Consider the following 11899-nt stretch of genomic DNA (forward strand, 5'->3'; position numbering starts at 1 on the left):
GTAAATGTGTCCATTGATGGCTAAGGTGGCCAATCCTAAAGCCACAGACTCTCTGGCAAATGCCACAGGTGATAGTTAAAGGGAAGGCTGGGCCACAGATTTTTTGGTCTTATTTCCTTTCCTTCTGTTTCTGTCATTTTTCTGCCTCCAGGGCACAATGGCTTTCCTCAAAGTAACACGTCCCATCTCTCACAAAGTGTCTCCATGTAGCCTTGTCCTGGGCTAGTTTTTTCCCCCAATTTCCCAATGTCAATGCCACACTTCTTAATGTTTGCCTTGAGGGTGTCTTTGAAGCATTTCGTCTGGCCCCCTGTCCACCACAAGTGATATTGAATAATCAGCGCTTCTATACTGGTGGTGTTAGTGTCAGTGAAGACACTGGCATTTGTGTAACCATCCTCCCATTTTACACCAAAGATCTTCCAGAGGTAGCACTGGTGATAGCATTCCAGGGTTTCAGGTGGTCCCTGTAGGTCACCTCAGCTTCACAGCCATAGAGAAGAGCTGGTATTACCACAGCCTTCCATAGTACCATCTATATTTGAGTCATGATGTTGTGATCTTGAACACATGATGATACAATCTTCCAAAGGCACAGCTGGCACATTGGATCCTATACTGGACCTCCTCATCAATGTTGGCCTTCTTTGAGAGATGGCTGTTGAGGTATGTAAAGTATTCAACATTCTCCAGCTTCTGTCTGTCAATGAGGATCTTTGCTAGGGGAGTTGATTCACCTAGATCAGGCTAGTGAAGCACCTTTGTTTTTCTCATGCTAAGGCACTGGTCCTAGGCACTGGTATGCTTTAGAGAAGCAGTTAATAGTTATTTATAGGACCTCCTCCTTATGCTAAAAAACAGCACAATCATCAGTATAGTAAATTTCCACAATTGAGGCCAAAGTAACTTTGGTTTTGGCTTGAAGGCAGGAGAGATTGAAAAGGTTCCCATCCATCCTGAACTTGATGCCGTGTGGCAAATGGTCATGGATGAAAAGATAGAAAACAAGATTGGTGCAATCACATATCTGTGCTTGATGCCAGTTCAAATGGCAAATGGCTCCATAGCAGAGCCACTGCCTAGGAAGGAGGCAGTCATCTGCTCATGAAGGAGTCTTAGGATTGTGATAAATTTCCCTGGGCAGCCAAACTTTAATAAGATCTTCCATAGAGCCCCATGGTTAACAGAGTCAAAGGCTTTGGTCAAATCAATAAAGGCCACATACAGTTCCTGGTGTTGTTCTCAGCATATTTCCTAGATTTGTTGAGCCACAGAAATCATGTCCATGGTGCTTCTCAATGATCTAAAAATGCATTGAGATTCAGGAACAATTTCCTCAGCAAAATCAAGCAGTTCAGCAGAACTCGAGCAAGCATCTTCCCAGCAATGGAGAGGAGGAAATATCTTGATAGTTTCCACAGTCAGACTTCTTTCCCTTTTTAAAAATGGTGATAATATTGGCATTCCCTAGGTTGGTGGGAATTTCCTCAGTGTTCCAGATTTTGAGAAACCGTGTAGAGTTCGTTGGTCATAGTTTTCGCTCCAACTTTAAAAACCTCAGCTGGAATGCCATCAGGACCAGACGCATTGTTCTTCATCTGTCTTATTGCTTGGTAGACTTCTCCGGAGGTTGGTGGACTGGCATGCACTTCACTTACTGGATGCTGTGGGATGGATTCAATGGTTTCATCAGTCACTCTCAATTCAGGAGCTTTTGGTAGTGCTCCTTCCAACGGTTTTTGATAAACTCATTGTCTTTGAGGAGTGTACTGCCATCTTCAGACCTAAGTGAGTCTTCAAGAACTTGCTCCATAAACAGCCTTGATTGCACTGAAGAAGCTCTACATGTCATAACTAGGCTGTTCTTATAGCACTTTGCCACAAGAAAGTGGGGGAAAGTAGGTCATATGGACTGTTTACTTGTAGCAAAGTATTAACTCAAAATGGAAACCTAAAGTGGTGAAATTTAACATCAGTTTTGCTGATTCTTTCTGGGATAATTATTCACCAGATTCGGCAAACTTACCTCAGTGCTTTACACTGATGTAATGCTGATTACACATCTGTAAACATTGTGCTTTTGTATCTAAGCTGAAGTTAGGATTTTAGTCTTTTACATCATTTTACATACCTTTACTTATTCCATTCAACTAATTAGGTTGAATTCTCCCTTTTACTGCTGAACTCCTGCTAAGGCCAGATTCCCTTGTGCCTACTATGGAAGAACCCATCACTGTCTGGGGCTTATAGTTCTCAGTTCAATAATTTCAATCTCCTATAATACCACTTCCTTCTTTGCACATCAGTGCCCCAGTTAATATACCTACGATCAAGAAATAAACAATTATTTTCAACATTAAAATTAATTTTTAAACTCCAAAGCACATTTACAAGTCCAAAAGGTTTAGTAACTTACTCATAAAATAAGCATTAATAAAAGCAAAATTATATATTTCAATTTGTTTTTGTTTCAAAAGACTCAGTGAATAAAACAGAATCAGCCTTTTCCAAAAAATATACAAAAGGGCAGATTAAAATGACTTAAGGAGCTATTTGAGTAAAAGCATACTTTACTTTGAATATTTTATCATGCAATACATAAATCATTACAGTAAAACCTGTATAACAAGTTAACTCAGGGGATGGTAGAAAGGTTAAAGTTTAGATAAGTAATAAATGAGAAAAAAAAAATCTTTGCCTCAAGGAAAGGTATTGGATCATGACAAAAATGTTTCATGGAATAGATTTATTGATGCCTTTGAGCAAAAATTTACTAAGGATCTTGTTCATTAGAGGAAAATAAATTTGTGCTTTGGTTCATGCTGTTTCTGCAGTGTTCATCAATATTTTTTCCTAGTCTAGGGCTTACCCCAGTTATCCAAATGTAGGAATTTTTTATTATTTCTTAATACATTTGGCCTTCTGAAATAACAGTGTGTTATGTATCGAGGTTCTTACAAGTTTGGGGACAAAAATAGAATATTTTGCACTGCTAGCATTTTCTGAGTATTTATCTTTAACAAAAAGCTTTTTTGTAAACAAACAGAAATGTTCATGAAATCTCAAGGCATTTCCCAATCACAGTGCACACACAAAATTTCAGGAAATTGGCAGAATGATCCACTATAAAAAGTTGATGAAAATTGCAAATTACCCTTACATTTTTGTCAAGATTCACTCTAAAAACTTTGTAGGAATCCTTAGAAAATTTGTCAAATTCAAACTACAATTACATTTTCTCGGGTTTTTCTAATAAGAAAACTTTATAAACACTCATACAAAAAGAGATAACCTAAAGAATATTTAGAGGATCTGCACTCTAGTTAATATTGAGATAAACTAAGATACTTTATATTCCATTTAGAGTGGGAATCAAAGCATTGCATAGTATATAGTGGAGGGCTGGTGGCTGACCTACAAAGGAACTACAAATTCTGTAACCATGAAGTGAATGACTGTAATACTACATTACTAAAATACCATCGTTTCGTTGGCAGAGCCAAAATTCTAGCAGCTTGAAGAGTCCTTTGAACTTACTAACTGAGTAAACTTGATAGCAAATGCACTTGCATGAATAAATATGGAACATGCCACAGAATCACTTTTCTGACTACAGCCAAACTTCAGCATAAATTCTTGCTTGTTATTGTTCACATGGGAGACAGACAATGACTAGATGAGTGCAGTACTTAGACTACTGAATAGGACTGACAAGTTCCTACAAAGGCATATACAGTACTTATTTTTATTGACTATTAAACAAAATAGTAGTGAACAGAGAAATAGACATGTCATACATGAATCATTGACAGCAGAATAACCAGTTTCTAGCATAATGCTGTGCATAAAACAACAAAGCAAGAAGAAATATCAAGTCTCTTTTCACAAGGCTGACATGCAGTATTTGCATATGTTTGCATTTGCATAAGTCCTATCTATTAGTCATATTCAGGGAATATTTCAATTCACACAAACACAATTGAGTTCAGCCCAAAAGCATGATGCAGCATACTGCACACCATGAGTGACTGGTGCCTCCTGAATCTGATAGGGCACCCACTGAAGTCGCCAATGGCAGTGGCCCTGCCACAGGGGGCACCAGCCATACTTACAGCATCAGTGTCAGCCACTGGGGGGGCACCAGCCCCATCGGGGGGGCACGTGCATGCCCGTTCACCCTCTACCAGTTGCCTATGCTGTACCTTTCACCTAATAACTCAGAGCTCTGGCCTTGGAAATAGAAGCCCTAAGTCCTAGGTTGTCCTCACCAAGAAGGGATTCAAATCCATATCTCCCAAATCTCAAGAAAATACTCAAACCAGGAAGTGAGGCTGGGTATACTGGGCAGACCCTCCATCCCTTTTATTAAACCAGGTCCACTGTGCAGAAAGGAGAAGAAACATACCTCTGTAGCCTAAAGATTAGAACTGAGGGTGTAACCTGGACTATGGCTATTTTGTTTATTTTTTTATTTTGTTTTATTTTGTTTTTTTAAGATAGGCAGACTTGTGAAAAATGAATAAACAGTCCTCTGAAGCAGAGATTTGGACTTGAACTCAAGTGAGTAACCTGAGATATACTGATATTTAAATTATTCCTTCACTTAGAGCAGGAGACAGAAAAATAGTTCTCTAGCCTCATGGTTGGGCCGCAGTTTTAGGAAATGGGACACTTCAGTTCTAATCCATGAACTGCTGAATATTTAATTATTTATGTAAAGCAGAACATCAATGGAACCCCTTACAGCAAGGTGAAAAATGTAAAGTCCCCTTAGTAACAGGAGGAAATTGAACTTAGATCTCACATTCTTGATGAATGTATTAATTGCTAAGCTGTTGAAAAAAAAGGAAAAACAACTCAAAAGGGAATAACAACTCTTGTGGAAATCTAGCCTTGTTCCTTTTGCTTTTCTGACAAATGCCTAATAATGAAATGCTTTCTTTCACATCAAATGCTGCACTTAGTTACCAAACTGAAGAGTCAGACACCCACAAAACCCTCACTAGCAATAAATTTACACTTAAAATAGAGGGGATGGGTAAAAAAAAAATAGCCCTTGTGCTTCTGACTAAGAATTTTGGATCACCTGTCTGTTTTTGGTCTGTACTGGTTTGCTTTGCTTTGCTTTTTGTTTTTAATCAAAGAAAAAGAAAATAGCATAAAGAGACAATCCCTTACTCTATAGGACACAATCAGTCTTCGAGATATATATCCCACTATGCCTTCCATCAGAAGCTAAACACAATGCAGTTATTCCACCCCTGCCTCACCGTATCTAAAAGGCAGGGTAGATTTTCATCTTATTAGCCAAAGCTTACTTCATCAGATACTCTGAAAGAACACCTCTCACCTTCTCTAGTCATTTCAATGTAGAAAGTTTTTCCTTCCCTTATAGATGGTAGTATGGGACAAATGTTCCTTACTTTACTAGTGTCAGCCAAACTTCTTTGGGTAGATGTGATATATTTTCTTAGACTAACTGAGTAGTTGAAAAAATTTTTTTGAAAGCCTTCAGTCAGAAGCACCCTTATTCAGGCATAGGCAGTCTCTGCTGTTCTGAGATCTCCAGGGAATAAAAGAAGCTAAAAATGTGACAGGATGTCAGTGAAAATGTAAATAAGTGGAAATTAGGAAAACAAAGGGTAGGAAGGGAAGAGAGGGGAAGAAAGGAGGAGGAAATAATGCCAAAGGTAAGTAAGGGAGACTCTACTGTAGTTGAATTCTCCAAGGTAGAAAAGCTGCAGCCTGTGAAAAAGTAAATAGCCGAAAATTAGGAAGACAAAAGGTAGAAAAGAAGGGGAGGGGAGGAAGGTGGGAGGAAGGAGAAAAGTGTAAACGGTAAGGTCAGCCAGGCACCTGGTGAATCAGTTGTCAAGCAGGTTGTAATGTGTCATAAATTCAATGTCTATATTGAGTCCATGATTTTTTGTACCCAGTAGATTTATGAAGTAAACTTTGTAGGCTCAGCTACAAAAAGTGTTTTGTAAGTTCCCTTTGAGGATTAGGACTGAGAAAATCAGAGAGGGAGTGATTGTCTTGTGAAAACTGTGCCCTCACAGATAACTGGATATTTTTGTCTTTGATGGGTTTTCCGTGTGTATTCATTCTGGTGCACAGTTGTTGTTTGGTTTCTCCTACATATTTTCCATCAGGGCATTTGGTGCACTGGATGAGATGTATAACATTTCTGGAGGTGCAGCTGTAAGATCCAGAAGTGGTGATGGTTCTGTTGTGGGGTGTACTTATTGTGGTAGTGGTGATTAGGGCTGTTCGAAGCTTCGGTCCCTGATTTGATTCAGCAGAGATTCGGCCCAATTCGGTGGCTGAATCTCAAAATCTGAATCAAATCAGAGGACCCTTTAAATCTCTCTCAGTTGAACCAGAACCCTCTGAATGGATTCAGAGAGATTTCAAAAGATTCAGCAATTCAGACAGAGACACAGCTTTAAATATTTTTTCTACATACCTCTAAGTAGCAGGCAGTTCATGAACACTGCGATACTGGGGTACATGCAGCATCCCACAGAAGCATGAGGGGCTCCCCAGCATGCTTGGCAGCAGGACCAGAAGTGGACCAGAAGCACTTCTGGTCCACTTCTGGGTCCACCAGTAACTAGTGGCTCCTGGGTCTGGGTGGGGCCCCTGGGGTCCCCCTGTGGCCAATTGCCGAGCTGGGGGAGCCCCAGCATACTCCCCAGCAGACCCAGAAGTGGACCAGAAGTACTTCCGGTCCACTTCCAGGTTCACCATTGAGCACAGAGGGCCCTCCCACACTCCTGTGGGATGCTAAGCATCGAATCTTCAGATTTGGATTCACCCATATAGAATCAGGTACAGTGACCAAATCACTGAAGAGAATTACTGGCCCCAGTCCAAACCTGAATCGAATAGGGCCCAATTCACACACCCCTAATGGAGATGTGTTGGCAGGTTTTGCATTTCTTGTCCTGGCCTGGTCTGTATCCATTAGGTATGGTTTCGGTCATAGAGAGTTTGCTTCTGGTAATGAGGTTAGCAAGGTTTGGTATTTGTTTAAAGGCTAGGATGGGTTCTCTTTAGTAACAGTGTCTTCTTCTAGTATGGGTTGCAACTCTTTGAGGATTTTCCATGCAGGTTCCAGGGAAGGCTGGTATGTCATAATTAATAGTGTGCAATTCATGGGGATTTTCTTGTTCTACTGCAGCAAATCTCTGCATGGTATCTGGGTGGCTCTTTCAAAATTACACTCTCTCTGTCCTGAGGAATGACCTTGTTCAGTGAAGGTCCATTTGAGCTTTGTGAGGTGGTGAACATAGGTATTCTCCTTTACTATACTTTGCTAGTAGGAGAAAGAAGAATTTCTTTGTTCTTTAATGTCTTTTAAATTAACCATTGCCTTTTCCCATTTTGCAGTTCTAGTTATATATTTATAGTCCACTAAAAATACTGTTAGATAATGTTGTGCTTGCTTTGTTGTGAATGAGTATAAATCATGCAGATAAGCATGAGAAGACTTTAAACTGTAACTGAAATGGATGTAAAAGAAAAATGGCATAGAAATTCATTTATGAAAACTTTCCAGCAGTTACATTTTATGACCATCTAATGGTATGGGATATGAAGAAAGGCTTCATTATAATTCATCTAAGCAAATTAAAAATATAAAAAGCATTTCTTACTACACATTTTAAGGTGAAGTCTACAAATTCAACCTTTTTCCACAAGGACTGGGACATAAATTACACATAAAACAGTGTGGCAGGGACAATGCCACGAAGAAAAACTTATCTGAAAAGGAAGAGGAGCAGAGCTGACGAGACGCCCCTGCGAATTGGAAGTGTGATGAAAGCAGGGCCATGGCAGGGAAAAATGCTGCAGTGAAGATGGAAGAAAAAAATTGCACTGGGTCCAGGGAGAGCCAGGGCCAGCACCAGCACCAGCACGGATCTGCTTTATGCAGGCAATTTGCCAGCTGGCCCCCTAAAGGGGGCATAAAACTCGGGTGGACCAGGAATAATGAGGACCAGAACCAAGTCCTCTGGAGGACCTGGAGTGGCCCACAGCTGATCACAGCCACACCAAGGGAAGGTGGTGGCAACTGCAGGAGGGGGCAGACAAAAAGAAGCTGAGCCCAGGAGGGCCCAGTTATTCACCAGAAACAGATCTGTGGATCTCAGAAACAGCCAGACATGACTGGGATAGCAGTGAGCCTGAATAGAGCAAGAGAGATGGAGCTGTGGACTATGGCAGATGCAAGCCAGAAAAAGGAAAGAGCACACCAGGAAGCAAGGTAATCCAGGGCTGGTAAAAAAACGTGCAGTCCGGTTACAGTATAGGTCCGCAGCCCCAAGGAGCCCGGCAGAAATCTCCCTTACTTAGGAGTTTCGGGAGGGGAGGGGCAGAGAACTCCCACACCAGTATAAAGAAGAGCCCGGGACAGGAAAGTGGGAGGAGCACAGAACCAGAAAGATGAGGAGGAGGAGGAGCAAGCCGACACACACTGTAGGGAACTATGAAAGCGATGTGGAGTGCTGGTAGGAGACTCTTGCAGAGAGTAAAACCTCCAGCGGGGGTTTAGAGCCAAGTCTACTGGCCCTGCAGGGTGCAGAACTGTTTGTTTATGTGCTGGGAGCTGGCAAAGCCCGACAGGGAAAATGGTGCCATAATAACCCTAATAGAGGGGCACTATAGACTTTCGTGGTACCGTAATACATGTAAAAGTGGCACAAGCCACTTAAGATGGACTCAAGGTGCTAAAAGAAATCGTGGCAACCTCCACAAGAGGCTCTGAGAGAGAGAGAGAGCCACCAAAGAGGGACTGACCACACGAAGGTCAGTTTTGATTTAGATCTTGGCTGCAAACAGCAGGAACAGTGCCACCGGCCAGGAGAGCCTTCTCTGTTTTCTTGTTTTCTTTTTGGTCTTTTGTTGGTAGATTGAAAGCAAGGGCACATGGCAGGACCAACTGGCTGGTCAGAACCCGGTGGAACGGGCGAGGATGTAGGGGTGGCGGAGACCTCAGGAACGTGGGACCCCGCGGGACATTGGTGAGACTACTAATTGGACTACACGTGCAGATAAATGAACCAACTCTGTTAACATCAAGTCATGGCAGACGAAACGTGGGCATGTAGATCATCAGTTAGAACCAATAACATCCTAGTCGAGCGGCAGGCGGTGTCCTACAGGTCTGCAAGTGACTGCAATACCTGACAATGACCACTAAACTGAAATATCATTCCTTTCATGTTATTATATATTTATGGTGATCCCATGCATCTGAGTAATTTTCCTAAGGCAGTTGTTTTATTCACTTGTGTGTGTGACAGAACTGAGTAGTTAGTTTTGACATTGTGTGCTGTGCTTTATTTATTAATGCTTTTTGATACATTCATAGATTTCCTAAACATTAGGGCTGCAAGGGACCTCGTAAGATCGTCAGGCCCAGCCCCCTGTCCAAGGAGCAGGAAGTCAGCTAGGGTCAAAGGATCACAGCAAGATAAGAGTCCAAATGTTTCTTGAAAGTGTCCAGAGTAGGTGCTTGCATCACCTCTGGGGGCAGTCTGTTCCAGGTCTTGGGGGCTTGGATAGTAAATAAGGTTTTCCTTATGTCATGTTTATAATGGGGTGTGGGGGACCTCCAGTTTTATGTTTGCCCAGGTCCCCAGTAAATCTTAATTTGCCTTTGCATAGGATCCTGTTTGTCATAGTTTCCAAATGTCTTTTCTAAAGGCCTAGGCACCCTCAACTCCTAGTCATCTACATATAAAGCACATGTAGTCTTACATTTGAAGGGAGGATCTTAACAGCTCAAAGCTTTAATTGCTACAAGACTATAAATACTTATACAAATCATAGAGAATATGGATTCCGCTATGAATTCATAGCCAGCTGATAGTTTTCTCCCTTTTGTAATGGCTTAATATAATTAATCATAAAAATGGTGATTTTAGAGGTTAGTTTAATGAGCCAAATTCTTATCACAGCTACAGCTATGTAAATATGGAGTAATTCCACTCTCTGCTGGTCATTTGTTCTGCATTTATACAGCTATAACTAGGCTTCTGACTTAGGGCTGTTAAAAAAGAAAAACAACTTTAGGTCAGGGCTCAGGTGGAGCCACCTGCAAGCCTCTACACATTCATTAATGTGCTTTTACTACTGTGCTTTAAGTTTAGTACCTCAAATATGAGGTACTACATAAAGGCACATTAAGCTGTGCTTATGCGGAGTTGCAGAAGTGAAAATTTTTTTAGGGATGCTTAATGTACAGTAGGCTATTCTACTGCACATTAACATATTAGCACTTTTTAAGTGTCGTTTTAATGTGCAGTAGAACAGCCTAGTGTGCATTGAAGAGCATGTATAGACATGCCCACTGAGTTGCTGCCTAATCCTGAAGAACCCTTAACTTTTAGGTGGCCCCCTGTTGCATTTGAAAGTCTTTTAGGTACTTACGTATCATCTTACGTGCATCCAGTAACTGCCCCTGAGCATGTCTACACAAGATGTTTACTGTGCAGTTGACTAATTAGCTGTAGATGTCTCAGCATCTACACATGTGCCCCTATTAGTACTTGTAAACACAAGTACTATCCTGCTGCAGAGTAAAAAACTAAGCAGCAGTGCACATGTAGGTGGCTGAAAGGACTGGCAGGGGCACAAGGGCGCTTCAGTGTGAGGGCTGCCTGCCAGCTCCCTTTTCAGCTACCTCATTTCCCAGCCAGCCCCTCTGCAGTATGCTGAGCTGGGGGGAGCAGCCTTGGCTGCCAGGCCCACCCCCAGGGTCCCCTGCCAGCCAGGGCTGCTTTGACTTGGCTCCACCTGCTGTGCATAAATAAACTGCAGACTTTATTGCTCTGGAATTAGTTCAAGGGCAGGCAAAATACAGCCCACAGGCCGGATCTGGTCAACCAGGTGATTTTATCCAGCTTGTGGTCAGGTGACTAACAGTTCACTATATCCAGCTCAGCCCTGGGCTGCCCCTGATTTGCTTGCATGGGGCTGAGCCCCACTCACTACCACAGGGGCAGGGCATGTTGTGCTCCACCCTTCCCTGCAGGATGGCCCTGGCCATAGATAGGGAAGCAGCAGCAGCAGGAGGGAGAAGGATGGTGGTGGGCAGGGGATGTGGTTATAGCAGCAGGCAGGCAGACAGCAGGTCAGTAGGAGGGAAGCAGCACTGGGCAGAAGCAAAGCAGCAGTTGGGCAGCAGTGCAGAGCCCATGCTGGTGCCCTGGGGCTGAGGACGACAGGGGCCCATGGTGGGGCAGCAGGAGCAAAGACTGTGGGTCAGTGGGAGCATGGGATCTGCCTGGCTCCATTGTGTAAGGCTCTCCAGAGTGCATATGAAGTTCCAAGATTCCCTATCCAAGCCACACACCTCCAGGGGGAGCCCTGCATGATGGAGCCAGTGACCCAGCTCCACTCACTGACACATGTAGCTCATGGGGAATGGTGGGGAGTTCCATACTATGGAGCCAACCCAGTTCTGCCCATTTCTGTGTCACACCAACTGAGCCCCATGACATGGGGCTGGGCTTCCCCCAGCAGCACAGAGCTTGGACAGAAAATCCAGGAATTGCATGTGAGCCCCACACAATGGAGCCAGCAGCCTGACCATGTGCAGTCCTGGGGCTTCCTGGGACTGTGCTGCTGGGGGGGCTCTACCTGCCATGGGCTGTGAGTGCCCCAAGGGCCCACCTGCTGCTGCTGCCACTGGTGACAGGGCCTATACGCAATGGGGGGCATGTGTGAGTGGGGCATGTTTTTGGGAGGCCCACATGTACATCCCACCATAAACATACACCACCCCAACACTCCCATGTACATCCCCCCACACCCCACATGTACATTCCCCCACACACCCCACCCCCCAAAAAACCCATATGCACCCACACACCCACAAACACCCCCCATA

General features: G+C 43.1%; 1 long non-coding RNA gene across 1 annotated transcript in view; it reads left to right on the plus strand.

Moving 5' to 3' along the window:
- The window catches only part of LOC109297020, a 22117-nt gene extending 16173 nt beyond the window's left edge, over positions 1-5944 (plus strand). The window contains exons 2-3 of the long non-coding RNA XR_002097154.1: positions 1275-1281; positions 5844-5944. This is a non-coding gene — a long non-coding RNA (uncharacterized LOC109297020). The remainder of the gene's footprint in view (positions 1-1274; positions 1282-5843) is intronic.
- The last annotated feature ends 5955 nt before the right edge of the window (positions 5945-11899 follow it).

The sequence above is a fragment of the Gavialis gangeticus genome, unplaced genomic scaffold, assembly GCF_001723915.1.
Source record: "Gavialis gangeticus isolate Ggan-Ray unplaced genomic scaffold, GavGan_comp1, whole genome shotgun sequence".
NCBI classification, from domain to species: Eukaryota; Metazoa; Chordata; order Crocodylia; family Gavialidae; genus Gavialis; species Gavialis gangeticus.